We start from the raw sequence: 17,211 nt of genomic DNA, 5'->3' as shown, positions 1-17,211 counted from the left end.
AGATAACTCCCAAGTTTAGTGCAGACATGCTCGAGTCCATGGATAGTTCATGCTGGAGCCTTTCCAAACTTTTATGAGAGCTATTGTGCCTAACCCAACTATGTGCCTTTTACAGCTAACCATAAGGGACTTGTGGGATTTTTTTTCTCAAGGCCTCTGTGAAGTTTCACAAATGAGTATCCACCAATAAAGGAAACCCTTGGGGATTTTGTTTGTGCATCTTAAATTGCATTAGTACACAAAATAGAGTATATCAAAGTGTAATATCATTGAGCTTGGATATGATAATATAGATAACCTTGCCCTACAAAGGCAATGAATGCTAGCAAAAATGCCTTAGATCCAATCTCAAGAGAGGCTTGAAATTTACAGAAATGTTGATTTTGGCTAAAACTCAAGTGGTAAATATTGCTTTGAATGCTATATTCTCATCCTATTGAAATGAGGAAGCTTCCCTATCAAATGTAACTCAATATCTCATTTTCTATAAAGAGGTTTTGTATATTTCTCTACCAAGCTATCATATCATCCACTTGTCTCCCAAACATACTCCTTTCTAATGACATGCATTGGCTAAAGAATGTCACACTCAAAGGCATCCCATTCCAAGGACACATCTAACTTTACGCTCTAGACACATGTTTTTAGCATCTCTTATTTGCAACAAACTGTGAGACCTAGAATTTAAATTTGACAATTTTAATGATATTAAAGCTTTGAAAACAGTTGGTGAAACCCTAAATTGGGAATTTAACAAGGTATAATCAATATTACTCTCTGAATATACAACTCTGAAATTTTGTACAAAATTTATCAATTTTACCATTGAGTACTAACATGGGGTTCTGTGGTTGAAGATGTCTTTGCTCTGCTGTGGCTCTCGTTCCTACTCTCATTAACAAAATGACCGAAACCTACCTACCAAACTGAGCACAATCTTAGTACCTAGCTCCAAAGTACTTCAAATTCGAGGTACTCTGGGCCTCGTGCCCAAAACTTCAAGAATAATTGAGCTCAAATTTCCTTCTATCAATGACACTATTGGAATTTCCTACTCTTTATAATTCTCCGAAAATCTTCTCCTGTTATGGCCTTCTTCACTCCCTTATATCTTTAATTCCACCGTTTCCCAACCTTCTTGTTGTCTGCCTCCTTCCTCCACCGCTTCCTATTTCTCTTCGCTGTCATCCTCCTACTACCTTCTCGACCCTTCTTTCTTTTTGGATGGAGGCGGTTCTATTTTTAATTTAAATGAATCATTGAAATGGTTTATTTACTTTTAGGTCTTAATAGTATTTTATTAAATTGTTTTATTCATATATTTAAATAAATTACTTTATTTAATTTTTTTTTTAAAGCTTGGTAGGACCTTTCATTCATTCATTTGCAAAAAAGCAGGTTACATCCATGAAATATGTTCTGTGGCCTCAACCTGCCCATTGGGAAACCAGGGCTGTTGGCCATTAGACCGCATTGTATGCCATCCAAAATCTGAGAATCTTAAGTCTGTCACACATATCCTTATAGGACTGGATGTCTATAGACCAGTTTACCCCTAACATACTAACATAAGCACTGCTAACCGACATATACATCATCAAAATAAACAAAAAAAAAGGCGGTAGCTACTACTCATCAGAGGACTCCACTAGGGCTGGGTCCTTAGCATTGTTGATTTGGAGTAGCATCAGATGTGCTCTAGCCATGAAAATTGGTGGAGAGGCTAAAGTACATGAGATCTCCAATACCCAGAAAGGGTTTGGGCAGATTCTAAAGAGTTTGGGGGATATTAAAATAATTAATATTTTTAATGGAGTTCCTAAGTCTAAACTTAGGGAAAACAAAATATTAATGTGTATTAATATAAAACTGTGTTAGAATGGTCTAAAAGTCATGGATCAAGCCAGATATAATCTTAGCCGTTGATTTGTCAACGAGAAAAGTATAAGAGGAGGCTTGAGGGTCACTTGGAGAACACAATGAGGGAGACCAGTCAGTTCAATTTCTAAAGCGGGGTTAGCTGAGAAATTGAACCAATGGTCTGGAGAGTAGTCAGGAGGCAGCAAGTACGGAACAGAAAGACGGGAGATCAACACAGAGGCAGAAAAGGCAAACGCAGGGTTAGAGGAAGCCACGCAGAGGCAACAGAGACTCCGCAGAGCCAATAGGGCCTGTGTCATCCACGCAGAGGCTGCAGGAGTGATGCAGAAGGCCAGAGAGGTTGCGCCAATGTTGTTAAAAGCGCGATCGGGATTAAATCGGCGCCGGGAAAAAAGCGGAAAAAATCGGCAAAAGCGGGAAAAAAGCATTTGGCACAAAAATATTCATTTTTTTTTTCAATTTTTTTAATATCTAAACCATCTACAACATAAAATAAATACATTGACACATAAATATGATAAAAAAACTAACATATAAGATGTTTAATATCATTTCTAGCGCTAAAATCACACATAACATTGAATCATGTCCTGAATAGTAAGTCCTGACTCCTGAGTCCCAACTCAGCCTCAAAATATCAACAAAAAATATGATAATGTATCTGATCATGTCATAATGTCATATACAATAAAATGAAAGTCTAATCCTATTGATTTCCTCTGCCCCTCTTGCGAGAAAATGCCACAGCTTTCCCTTTCCCTCTAGATGTAGATGCTGGTGCCCGTGCAGGTGGAAATGGCAGTGGAGTCTGATGTGCTCTAGACGTTGAAGAACTAGAAGTAGGAGCTATAGGAGGTAGACCACGTCCTCTACTGGTGGCAGGGGTAGCCCGGGTAGGTGGTGTCACCTGGAAACATTACAATCTCCCAATCCTGAAATCCTGAAAAACTGATAAGTCTGCTGGATTTTAAATGAAATCTAAAATTCTACTTTCTCCATATGAAATCCAATGAGGCTGGAACCACTCTCAAACATCCTGAGTCATTTCATGGTAATGTTAAAAATTTAAGTAAAAGGATGAAAATGAAGATTAAGGAGAATGTCACTTTTACTTTAAGAATTTAACATTACCATGAATAGCATATCCATACTAGGGCCTAGACTTGATCATTAAGCTACCCCACTCAAAAATTATTTGTTTCTTTCAAAAAACATTGCATGAAAAAACCCAAAAAAAGTTATAAAACTATGCTGTCCTAAGCCCCCACGATTTTTTCGTTAAAAATCGCGTTTTTTCCGAAAAAATCGCGATTTTTTGAAAAAAGCGCAATTTTTTCAGTAAAAATCGGCAAAAAAAAAGTAGGCGATTTTTTCGTATAAAAATCGCGATTTGATCGGCAAGATGAAAAAATCACGATTTTTTCATTAAATCGCGATTTTATCGCGATTTTAACAACACTGGGTTGCGCAGAGTCTCAACAGGCTAACACAGAGGGTTTCAGGTCACGCAAAGGTTAGTAGGGTTGATGCTGGGTTCAAAAGAGGTGCTGGAAAATTTATCTATCTGTGGGTGAGCCAGTTTGGCACCCTGTTGTACTAGAAAATTGGTGAATAGTAAAATCCTCCCTTGCTGCACCGGTTTTCCCACATTGGGATTTCCCGGGGACATTAGTCCAAAATAACTGTGTCAATGTGTTGATTCTTGTGCATATGTTTGTTTCTGTATTACGGTGTGATATCCGTAGCAGTATTTGTTTTTATGTTTATTGTAGTAATTTCATGAATAACTTATGGTGAAATAAGTAGGGAAAGTAAATTAGTTGCTGCAGTGATAGAATTTTTACATGGTATCAGAGCAAGTAATTAGAGATAGAAAGGGAAAATCAGTTATGGGTCGAGACCACGATGCAGAGGCATCCACCTTAGGGGACTCACGCATATTTTCAGAAGATTTCACAAGAGAAAGAGATTTCTCTATGTTGGCTTCCAGGCTGGAAGAAGTGGCGTGCATGACTAGTGTTGCATCATCAGAAGTATGGTATATAGACAGTGGAGCCTCGTGGCATATGACGGGAATCAGGGAGTGTTTCTCAGAATATCGAGAAGAGAAGATGAACTTTCAGATCACCATGGAGAACAAGGCAAAGTGTACTCCAGTAGGAAAGGGTACCATAGTTTTTTAGACAGAATTGGGGGAGTAGTTTCGTGCCACAAATGTGCTGCATGTACCAGGATTGGGGATGAACTTACTTTCCGTGTCACAACTACAAGGCAAGGGCTATGACGTCTACTTCATCAAGGAAAAGGTATACGTCAAACACTCGAGCTAGAAAAAGAAAGTGCAAATCAGGATCAAAAGTAATCGGTTGTATAGATTACAACTAGAATCACCAATGGCACTAATAGGTAGTCATGGGGACAAGGAATTGAATGAACTATGGCACAGAAGGATGGGTCACTTGCACCATGGAGCTTTGAGAATTCTTGGGAGCACTATAACAGGAGTTTCAGATCTGAGTACGAAACGAGATGATGTATGCAGGGGATGCGCTCTAGGAAGGTATGCCAAGGCGGCATCTCCTAGGAGCAAACACAGGGCGAAGAGTGTACTAGGATTGATACACCCAGATATTTGCATACCTATGTCTATCAAAGCTCTCAGCAGTGCCGAGTATTTCCTTACCTTCATTGATGACCACTCGAGGAAAACTTGGATTTATTTTTTGAAAACCAAGGATGAGGTTTTTTGTCGATTCAAGGAGTTCAAGGCTCCGATGGAGAATCTGACTGGGAAGAAAATAAAAGTCTTGTGCTCAGATAATGGTGGAGAGCATGTCGATAAGGACTTCACTGATTATTGCGCTGAGGGCATCAGAAGAGAGTGGACAACTCCCTACAGTCCGGAGTAGAATGGTGTGGTAGAAAGAAAAAACAGGACTATTGCAGAAGCAGCTAGGGCCATGCTGTATGATTAGGATATGCCAAAATTCCTGTGGGCGGAAGCATGTGACACAACTGTCTATGTTCAGAACAAGACTCCTCATCGGGCATTGGGCAAGATTACTCCAAAGAAAGTCTTCACTGGGAGGATGCCTGAAGTCAGTCATTTCAGGATATTTGGGAGTTTAGCATATTGCTGCATACCCGAAGAAAAGAGGAAGACGCTGGATCAGACTGCAGAAAAGGGATATCTGGTGGGATATAGCGAGAATGCTAAGGCATACAGAATCTGTTTTCTAGGGAGCAGGAAGGTAGTAGTATGACGAGATGTAAAGTTCATGGAGGACAAAGCTTTCAAAAGATCTCGCGAAATGCCTTCCGAGGAGCAGTCGAAAGAGGATCCATTGGTCATGCCTCTTCAACCAACGGAAGTGAAGAATTATTCCTCAGGTCAGGAAGATTCTCAGGATGAGGAGGAGGAGCGAACAGAAGCACCTGCTGGCAGAGGAAGAACTAGCAGGGAACTTCATCAGATTCTGCGTGATGCAGAGAACTTCATCGGTGAGCCAAGGAATAGTAAGAGGGAGCGAAAACAGGCAAATAGATATTAGGCATTAGTAGCTCAGGATGGAGAGCCTGCTAGTTTCAAGGAGGCAGCTCAGCATCAGGTCTGGCTAGATGCGATGGTAGAGGAGTATAACTCCATAATGGTGAACGATGTCTGGGAGGTGGTGTCAAGGCCTCAAGACAGATCTGTGGTAGGTTCAAGATGGATCTACAAGATCAAATATGCTGCGGACGACAGTGTTGAGAAATACAAGGCCAGGTTTGTGGCTAAGGGGTATGCTCAAAAGGAAGGGATTGACTATGAGGAAACCTTCACCCCAATAGCCAGGTATACATCTATTAGGACCATGATATCTCTTGCAGCCCAAATGGGATGGGAGATCCATCAGATGGATGTCAAGACGACATTTCTGAATGGGGTAATAGAAGAAGAGGTATACATTGAACAACCAGAGGGCTTTGAAACTCATGAGAAGAAGTCTCATGTATGTAGACTGAAGAAAGCCTTGTATGGGCTGAAGCAGGCACTGAGAGCATGGTATGGTCAAATAGATGGCTACTTGCAAAAGATGGGGTTTGTCAAGAGTGACGCGGATCCGAATCTCTACTATCTGGTCGTAGAGAACGAGCCGCTTATCTTAGTATTATATGTGGATGATCTCTTTCTGACAGGATCATCGAGACTCATTGAGGATTGTAAGAAGAATCTAGCCACAGGGTTCGATATGAAGGATCTGGGACGAATGCACTACTTCCTAGGGTTGCAAGTTTGGTAGCAGAAAGGAGAGATCTTCCTTGGGCAAGGCAGGTATGCTACAAAAATCCTGAAAAGGTTCGAGATGGGAGACTGTAGACCTATGGCTACGCCAATGATCACCAACTAGAAGAGGATTGATGCATCAGAAGACAAGGATGTCGATCCCATCCTATACTGGCAGCTCATAGGGTCCCTAAAGTATCTGGTCAATACCAGGCCAGATATTTGCTACGCTGTCAACACCCTCAATCAGTTCATGGTGGAACCAAAGAGGGCACACTGGGCAACAACTAGACATGTTTTCAAGTATTTACAGTGAACAGTTGATTATGGGCTCTTATACACCAAGTGGAAGGATATCAGGTTGATTGGATTTACTGATGCAGATTGGGTAGGAAGTTCAGTGGATCGAAAGGTACATCTGGGTACTGTTGCAAGTTTCAACATTGGATCAGGGATGACCTCCTGGTGCAGTAGGAAACAGAAGTCTGTGGCTCTGAGCTCATCTGAGGCAGAATATATGGCAGCAAGCACAACTTCATGTGAGGCCATATGGCTTAGAAAACTGCTGGTGAACCTATTTAGAAGAAATATGGAGGCGACCAGGATCATGTGTGATAATCAGAGTTGCATCAAACTCTCTAAGAATCCAGTGTTTCATGATAGGTCGAAGCATATTGATATCCGGTGTCACTTTGTCAGAGACTGTGTCCAATGAGGAGCTGTACAATTGAGCTACACTCCTACAGGAGAACAGTTGGCAGATATCCTCACCAAGGCCCTTGGAATGTCAAAATTGGACTACTTCAGGGAAAAGACGGGAATGGTAAAGAACCCCTTTCAGAAGTAAAAATAATTGTGTTAGCAGCACGAATGAAGAGGGAGTTGCAGTGCAAATGCAGTGTTGGGAGAAAGGACCAACAATAGCACAGATGCAGAGGGAGTTGCAGTGTGGATGCAGTGTTGGGAGAAAGGACCAGCAACAGAACAGATGTAGAGGGAGTTGTTGTACAGATGCAGCAGTGGCAGTAATAGAGTCATGGGCAGCAGTACAGGATGCAGTAGTGCAGAGGATGTTGGGTAAGGAGGCTTAGCATCAGCACAGGGACCAATGTCGGATGATCAGGGTGATACTTAGTGAGGAGAATTACTAGAGCGTAGTTTTTGCTAAGAGGGAGTGTTGATTTGGGGTAGCATCAGATGTTCTCTAGCCACGAAATTTGGTGGAGAGACTAAAGCACATGAGATCTCCAATACCCAGAAAGGGTTTGGGCAGATTCTAAACAATTTGGGAGATTTTAAAATAATTAATATTTTTAATGGAGTCCCTAAGTTTAGACTTAGGGAAAATAAAATATTAATGTGTATTAATATAAAATTGTGTTAGAATAGTCCAAAAGTCATGGATAAAGCCATATCTAATCTTAGTCGTTGATTAGGGACTTAATCTCGGCCGTTGATTTGTGAATGAGAAAAGTATAAGAGGAGGCTTGAGGGTCACTTGGAGAACACACTGAGGGAGACCAATTAGTTCAATTTCTGGAGTGGGGTTAGATGAGAAATTGAACTAGTGGTCTGGAGAGCAGTCAGGAGGCAGCAATCATGGAACAGAGAGATGGGAGATCAGCACAGAGGCAGAAAAGGCAGACGCAGAGCCAGAGGAAGCCACGCAGAGGCAGCAGAGACTGCATCATCCACGCAGAGGTTGCAGGAGTGATGCAGAAGGCCAGAGAGGCTGCGCAAAGTCTCAACAGGCTGACGCAGAGGGTTTCAGGTCACGCAAAGGTCAGTAGGGCTGACACTGGGTTCAGAAGAAGTGCTGGAAAATTTGTCTATCTGTGGGTAAGCCAGTTTGGCACCTTGTTGTACTAGAAAATTGCTGAATAATAAAATCCTCCCTTGCTGCACCGGTTTTCCCACATTGGGTTTTTCCGGGGACATTAGTCCAAAATAACTGTGTCAATGTGTTGATTCTTGTGCATATGTTTGTTTATGCATTACGATGTGATATCTGCAGCAATATTTATTTTTATGTTTATTGAAGTAATTTCATGAACAACTTATGGTGAAATAAGTAGGAAAAGTAAATCAGTTGTTGCAGTGATAAAATTTTCACAAGCACTAGAACCTGGTAATTCTGATTGAGGAAGGCACGAAATGTGCTTCTCAATACAACCAAGACGAACATTCTACTGCTGTATTTGAAATTGGACAAGTTGAAATTCTTTTTGAATTTCCTGGAACAGGGTTCAGACTTAACGGAAGTTGTAGAATTCATAATAGCTCATGCCACAATACTCTTCATCATCCAGTAAAGGTGTACCGTTTGTTTATACTGAGTGAGCCTACCTCGGGTATGGTTGGGATCAGGAACTAGTAGACGCCAATCCTCGAGTTGCACTTCATTCTTAGCACGTTGGTTGAGATCTGCCTCCCATGACGAAATCAATTGTTTTACCTGAGTTGGAGTACCTGTGTTATATGCTTGGGCTGCGACATTGATAAGTTGAGCATCAAACTTTTTGCCACTTCTCCTTGGTGGCTGCGTAGAGGAGGAACCCTGTCCACCTCTATTCCCAACCTTTCAACTGCAACCCCAACCCCCAATTCCTGACAGACCAACACCTGGAGAAGGCCGAGCCATATCTATAAACCACCAATCCAACACAGTATACCCTTCCACCCAAACAGGCCAAGACATAGTTCGAGAATAGATCAACGACGTGCGGGCTGAGTGGAGACCCAACTAATATGACCTAACACATATACAGGGAAAAAGAACAAGAAGCGAATTACATTAGGCCCAGGCCATACAAAAAAAAACATGTTGATAGGACTAACCACCAATGCCATTCGTTGAAAATCACCAGCACCTCGTGCTCAGATAGTTCAGTTGACATATAGAAACCAGGGATAGTCCGCCGCCTCATACGGGAGGTGCTACAGACTGGATCCTCGAGCCAACTCCCCTATAAAAAACTGGAGACGAAGAAATATAGGAGACTTTCATGTTCCAACTCATCAAATCACAAAGAAAACCATTTCCATTGGGCGAACAGTCCTTACACAAAAGACAACTGACCTGAATTGTTCCATACATTCCCATTCGAAGCAATAGAATACCATATAAGACGGACACTGACATAGAAACAACAGACTCAACATAAAAGGTAACCACAAAACATGCTCACTTGCCGAACCGTCAATTTCAGTTTGCTCAATAAGCAATTTGCAGGAGGGGTCGACAACCTTGCATGAAACATTTAGATATAGTGTTTGTTGCGGGTGAGGAGGGGATAAATAAACATTATATACTTGACTACCATCGCCATGAACCCGAGGCCGACGATGTCCCGCGAACAGAACCTCCCTACCAATCTTACCACCAAAGGATAAAGACGTAGACACTTTAATGCGTAATCTCAGATGATAACAAAAATTAATAAAACTTGTTCACAGAAGCACTAAGTTTGAAGTTTAACAGAATTTTAAACGAAATTTATGCTCAAAATATATGGAGCCCTAATTTTAACCAAATTAATACTCAATACTGGACAGTGACATTTTAAAACAGGAATTGTCAACTCATGAATGAGTACTTCCCTTAAATTTTAGTTTGAAGATGTTTTTAGCATGTTGTTGCTCCTGTTGCGGTAGTTACCAAATCACCCTTTCCTGCCAGCCTATCTAGGGTTTACCTATACAGTCCCCAGATCCAGAGGACAAGTCTTCTGGCCCCCGTGCCCAAAACCCCAAGAACAATCAAGCTCAATGTTCCTCTCTGTCTGTGATTCCTACTTTGTCTCTATAAAAATCCAATTAGTTCCCTTTCTTTCACTTACTCCCATGGCAAATATTTTCTCCTCTCTCTGTTGTACCCCCTATCCTTATACCCCCTAAGACCACCGTCTCCCAATGGTTTATCCGCTCTGTAATTTTTGCCTTTTGGCACGTGGAATTCCAAGATTGTCGAGTATCCTCCTTTTGAGGCAGTCATACCTTATTATGCGTTGAGTTGACATAGTTGGTTAAATGTTTAATAAAAATTTACTTAATTTCTTTTATGTCATGTGTACTAGGGATATTTACTTGTTTCCTTGGTTGATATAATATATTTATTTTTGTTAATTGCCTTTAGTCCCTTTATATAAAATATACAATTAGTAATTAATAATAATAATTTATAGTTCATTTTTATTTGGTTAATATATTGTATATGTATTTTATAATTTCCCCCTTTTGTTTGTATAAAAATATATTACAATTCCCATTAGTCTTGTATGATATATATTATAATGCCATTTGTATAATGCCTTGCATTTACCTTTTATTTGGTATAATATATTATAGTTTATGATGGTGGTACACATATTAAGTACCCCAAGTGGTCATTATATCCCCTTTGAGTTAGGTATTTACTTCGTATTTTCAATAATTATTTTATTTATCCTATACTTGGATATTTTCATCACCGGTTAGTAGGTATACTAGTGCAGTACATGTGATGCATGCATATGTAGCTATCATATACATGTCTCGCATGCATGCTAGTAATCATATTCTATGTGTATTTCGAAATGGGTCATTATAGACACGGCCGCTTACCTCCTGAAACCAGTCTTTAGCACAAAACGAATGCATGAATGGGGCTATGCGCCCTCACCACTTGGAGATTATGAACCCTGTGTCGTATCTCTCCCACATTAAACTCACCCATGCTATCTGCCACCCCACCGTCCTGATCACGCATGCAAGGTCTTGGTATGAGCTGCCCTTCCGCTCTGTCACCCGGCATATCACTGTTGTCGAGAGTCCCGAGAGGGATGATGAGCTGTCTTGCAACCCAATTGGGGATAACATTTAATTAAATTCTTTTATTTACTTTAATTAATTATAAATTTAGTAAATTTTAATTTATATCTTTCATTATCTTTATTATATATATAGCTATATATATTTTTTTGATTTAAAAGATTAGTCATATATATATATATAGTTCTATAAAGGTGTTACACATTGTTACCCACCATTTTGTGGCTAATATCCCTAGGAGAATTTTTTTCTCCAAGATAGTCCTCAGCCACCAGCCACCAGCCACCAACTTGCTCATTGTGCCATCTTCTCTGCCACAGGAGCCAACCATGTGGTCCCTCGTCCATCTGCCACGATCGTATGTTTGAAGGTCAACCTCCTGAATCTAAAGTTATGCCTTGTCATTTGGAAATTAAGTATTGCTTATCATGGACACTTTTGGGCATGGATTAATGGGGGGATTCGACGGAAATAATGGGGTAGGTCTATACTTCTGTCCCCTAGACCCCATTTAGGAATTAACCTTGGACTCTAGCCCCGTGGGATCTCTTTTACTGACCATTTGGTTCCAGGGATGGTATTTCATGGGAAACCCTGATTTTGGTTGTGTGGTCCCACTCCCTTATCCACTCATATTACCCTCTTTCCATTCATTACTACCCCATCCATAATTTTTCCTGCCTAGGTCCACATTCCTCCATTGGGTCTACATAGGTTTAGCTTGCCCCTTTCCCTTGCCCACACCATGGGTCATTGCTTAGATCGAAGCCCAGAGGTTGATGAAGCCGAAAAGAAAGTTAAAATCATATATGGCCACATTCAATAGGGAAAGTACCTCAAAATGCAAAAGATGGTCAGGACAAGAACATTTAGCACGTGGGCAAAAGCCAATAGATGAGCTCTACCCCATCATAACCTTGGTTCCTACAGGTTCTATGAGCCTTCTTCATCATATAGGAACCCATGATTGTTCCAACCTCTGGTGGGCAATGAACTGCCCTACCTTAAAAGGGGGATTTCACTTCTATATATTACACATCATGCTCTAACCCCCTGAGCCCCGAGCAGTCAACCAAAGAAAATCGTAAAAAGGAAAAAGGCATAAAAAAAGGGTGGAAAAATCAAGGCCAAGGTACCTCATGTACCATGATTTCTCCCTCCTATACATTATAAACCCAAGTGGTGGGCTTCTCTTTTATTTGCTACCCTTGTACCCCAGCGTGTGGCCCAGGGATGCCCCTTCTCATTCCCTACTTCATTAACCTATCTGCCATAAGCCACCACCTTTTGAAGGATGTACCTTGACTATATTTTCCCCTTTAGAAGTAAAAACCACTTAATAGGGCACTTGGTTAAACCCATTTGGAGTTTAGAAGACATTGGCACATCCCGAAGCCCATTATGGAAGGGTAGCCATTATGAAGTCCCCACCTGTAGTCCATGATTAGGTAAGCTCATTTACTCGATTTCTCTAATGACTTGCTGTACTGGAAGGGTGGGGGACGCATTGGATCTTATGCAGGCTTGCAAATGGTTTCCATTTGGGGTTTGGTCTCCCTATACGAGTTCCTAATCCTCCAGAGGGCTACATTGGCACATGTAGGGTGAGCGTTGAGGGCTATGGGCCTCCACAACAGCAGATTGCACTACATGGATCCCCACAACCATTCATGGATTGCTCATGGTTCAGTTATTGGACAAGGAGGATGCACCTAATCCATCATGCCCAACCGACCCCACATCTACACCATACACTTGGCAAATGATCCAGGGCTTGCATGATGATGTGGCATCACCTACACCATCATCCTAGCCCTTGCACGCAATCTACAGGTATCTTTGATTTGTTTGGAGACCCATGAGGTCACTTGTGTGCCCCCATATGTCATTTGGAGCACCACAGGTTATTACAAGGGACCAACACCTTGTCCACTGCTTTTGAGGGTCCTATTCTTCAATATAGCACCCATGGATCTCATTAGGCCTCTTAGAGGGCCCTACGACATGCATAGATTATTATTTGACCTCTTGAGAGACTTAACTTTTCGTTTATGAGCTAGTTTGGTGGGCTTGTCACCAAAAGTTGTATTATTAGAACATTATTTTATTTTTGGGGCTTATGTAGGCTAAGGAGGCTAATTCGAACTCCTAAGTTGTGTAGAAATACAAGCGAGATTAGTTCGTTTCTCATCATCACTTTGGTTTGGATCTCTTATCTCTCTTGAGATTTTCGCACTTTTTCTAAGGATGAATTGGAGCTTTATGGATGAGTTTTGATGTATGGATTATGGTCTATCTTCTCTTGGAGCTTCTTTATTGTCAATTCTGAATGGTTAGATATACTCTATTACATGTAAATACGTACTTTTGATGTAATTCTTGTTTACTTTTGTCATATATGTTGGATTGGGATTTTTGTTATTCTAGGGCTAATTGTTGCATGCATTTACTGTTTAATATTGTAGAATTTGTCTCTATTATAGCATTCCTTCAATGTATGGGCCATGTAATGGGAGAGAAATCTCCTAGGGGTAAAATTTGACCTTGACAAGCCATTCCTCTTGCACATCGAAGTATAAAAGCTGCAAGGTTGCTTCTTCTTGACCTAGAAGGAAAACAAAGTGATCTTGAGGCCTCCTTGACTGGGAACCAAGAAATCCTACTCTTACTCAACATAGACTCCATTCTCCCAAATATTAAGGCACTAATCTACCAAGGGTGGTCACTAAATCCATATTTTCTCACATCCTTCCGGCACTAGCCACATTCGAGTGACTAGGGCATCAATTTCCCCACAAGCTAGCCATCAAAAAAATTCAATCTCCTAGGATCTCCTACGTTGGCCTTTCCTCTAGCCCTCCAATTTTGAAGCCATTTTGACGATGGAGTTGGACGAAAAGTCAATCCGTAGCTCCGATATCAAAATTTGCCTTGCCATCCCCAAGGCTAGTGCTTCATAGGGTCAAAACAACATCTTTGAGTGAAAATACTTTCTTTGATCCTTTCCCCACCTTGTCTAGGGTAAGAATATCATTGGTTGCTTCATACCTTCCTCATACCCTAGACTGGGTCCACTTGGCCCCGTGTGGTTTCGCTCCTTCAAAGGACCATTCTTCAAGAACCATTCAGGATACCAATTTTAACAAGGATTTTAGGGTTTGGGGAACTCCTTCAGAAAGCCTATTCCCATACACCTAACCTCGAAAATCCTCTCTTCCTTTCCCTAGAATCTATACTACCTTTCTTAGTGAGCAAGCAAGCTCCATATTTCAAACTTTTCTAGGAAGGGTTAGTTTGGGTCACTCATACCCATTGATTTATCATTCATTAGTGACTCCAATACATATCGGGTCTCCTCCCACTGGTGAAAGTTCGTAAATAGAAGGGAGCCTTAGCTGAGGTGACAGTGAACTAAGTCTCCATTTGTTGCCCTTGGCCTAGCATTTTCCCTTTAGGGATCCCCCTTAGGTCCCCTGCTAGTTTGAGCGGTAACATTTTGGTGCCGTTGCCGGGGAGGAAGCAGGTCTACCTCCCTAGTGAATCATTGAGGAATTGATTCATTGACGACATTTATAAATATTCCTCTGGCGACTCCACTCATTGTCCAATCCCCTAGTTTACTTGAAGGCGACAACATTCCTCCTTTAACTAGGGTTGCTGCAAAAAGGGGAAAGCGAACTCCATCACCTGTTGGAACCTCCCTTTTCCCCGAATTCGAGAAGGTCAGTGATACATCTCCAAAGATGGCATCTACTTCAAGCACTGACTCCGAAAGGGATCAACCCAAGATGACCAAGAGTGAAAGACACTTGGTTAGTGTCTTTGCCCCTTTGAAATTGAGTAACGATCCCAAGCCATTACCTGAAAAATTTAATTGATGGTTGCCCAAATTCAAAGGGGATGCTACTTGGACTGCCCATGGTTTTATTGAAGAATTCTACTAGCAGTTGTCCCCTAGAATGATATTTGATGAAGATAGGATCATGATGCTTTTTTCCTTATCACTTGAGGGACAAGCAAGAGATCGGTATTTTAGCCTTCCCCCTCGATGCATAAAGGACTCCGATGAATTCGAGGAACTATTCATGAAAAGGTGGTCATGTAATGCCCAAGGGACCTTCAACATTGAAAAGTTCTACCAAATAACCAAGGGAAGGGAAGACGTGTGAGAATTCATTCAAAAGTTTGACAGGGTAGTCAAAGATATACCTAATCATTTGAAGCCAACGTTCTTGACAAATTCATAAAAGTTGTGGGTGGCCAACTCACCTATATGTTGAGGGATAAGAAACCATCCACTTTGGTTGAGTCTAAGGAAATGGCAATGTAAGTTGACATCAATGATCACCCTAGAGCCAAATTTGAAACCAAGAAGGAGAATTCCAAAGATCAACACGAAGAAACTCTCCTTGCTATTCTCAAAAACAAGGAAAGGTTCACCAAAGAAGCCAATGCACTTGACAGGGTTATCATGAGCAAAATCACCACCATAGAAAGGGCCCAAAAACCGAGTTACATCCCTAAAGGAAAGCCTTTTCCCAAAAAGCAAAGTGAAGAAGATAGGCCTGAGCTCTTCTCAAATCCCAAACAAATTTGCCCCAACTAACGCTGTTGAGCCAAATTCTTCACCTGATGATGAAGAGAGTGAACAGGATGAAAGTGAGGACGAAGAAATAGATGAGCAAACCAATCTTGTGGAATCTGATGTCTTCAACATTTTGCTAGGAGTATCATACATGCATCCTCCCATTAGTGAGGTCACCCTTAAGGAAGAAAAGGAAGAATCCATTCTTAATGCCGATAACCAGGGAAGATTCAAAGGGGTCCAATATTCCCGAAAGGAAAAGAACACAGACCACTCACCTCCTAAGGAATCACCTTAAGGATGATCCATCACCTAAGTAAGCCCCTCCTAAAGAGTCCATCCCCAAAGTCCCTCCCAAGAAGGATCCCCAAACAAAGGTCAAGCAAAAGAAGGATCCTCCTAAGAAAGAATACAGGAAGAAGGAAAAGGGGAAGGAAATTAAACTTGACATTGACATAGGGGTTGTCGTAGGAAAGATGACTATACCTATTCCACAGAAGGAGATTTCTAACTGTTGAAGTTTCTAAGTTTACTTAGAAACCCTCCATGCACTCTATCTGATTTATTCCTACCTACTTGTTATGTTACTTAACAAGTTATTTACAATGTAAACACTGAAAATAAACACTAGTTCATGCTCAACATATTATGGTTCAACAACTAAAGGAAACAAAAACAATCACACCATATGACACCATTATTTTTGGACTAATGTCCCCGAAAAAACCCAATGTGGAAAAACCGGTGCAACTATCTAAGGGTTTTCTTATTAAGCAATATCAAAGTACAATCTAGGTGCTGAAACTAGCCTACCCAACAGAGAATTTCCTAGGCAGTAACACCTCTCAGTTTCTGACAAATCTCCTGGCTGAAACCTCGGATAATCCGTTCGGCAGTTCTGTAACCCCAATCTGCCCCAGAAAACCTAGCGTTAGCCTCTCTCTGGACTGCGTCAGCCCCTATCTGCTTATTGCTGGCCCTGCGTCACGTCGGATGGGTCTGCGTTAGCCTTAGGAGGCCCTGCGTTAGCAACACTGGCCTCTCTGAGGCTCTGCGTAGCTCCCGATTGCCTTTGCGTGGCCCTGCGTGAGCCCTGGCTGGCTCTGCGTCACTCTCCCCGGCTACTGCGCTGCTCTCCCGACACTATCTCTACCTCTCTGTCTCTCTGTACTCAATGCCCCTCAGCTGCAACTCCCGATCACTAATTCTATCTCTCTTAGCAAACCCCGCTCTAGAGAATAGAATGACTGATCACTCTGGTGTATTCTCCAAGTGACCCTCAAGCCTCCTCTTATACTTTTCCTGTTGACATATCAATGGCCGAGATTAAGTCCCTAATCAACGACTAAGATTAGATCTGGCTTGATCCATGTCTTTTGGACCATTCTAACACAGTTTCATATTAATACACATTAATATTTTATTTTCCCTAAGTTTAAACTTAGGGACTCCATTAAAAATATTAATTATTTTAATATTTCCTGAACTGTTTAGAATCTGCCCAAACCCTTTCTGGGTATTGGAGATCTCATGTGCCCCAACCTCTCCACCAAATTTCGTGGCTAGAGCACATTCGATGCTACTCCAAATCAACACTCCCTCTTAGCGAGGACTGTGCTCTAGCAATTCTCCTCACTAAGTATTACTCTGATCGTCCAGCATCGGTCCT

At 41.4% G+C, this 17,211-nt stretch overlaps 1 protein-coding gene across 5 annotated transcripts in view; it reads left to right on the top strand.

Annotated features, from left to right (window-relative positions):
• Positions 1-17,211, top strand: part of LOC149226684 (uncharacterized) — a 340,578-nt gene that overhangs the window by 231,679 nt on the left and 91,688 nt on the right. The gene's annotated exons all lie outside the window — the stretch shown is intronic.

This window comes from Pinus tabuliformis, chromosome J, assembly GCF_031772625.1.
Source record: "Pinus tabuliformis cultivar Carrire ecotype Pingquan chromosome J, CPIR1, whole genome shotgun sequence".
Taxonomy (NCBI): domain Eukaryota; kingdom Viridiplantae; phylum Streptophyta; class Pinopsida; order Pinales; family Pinaceae; genus Pinus; species Pinus tabuliformis.
Note: the sequence above shows the minus strand (reverse complement) of the source record. Positions and strands in the feature narration are given on the sequence as shown.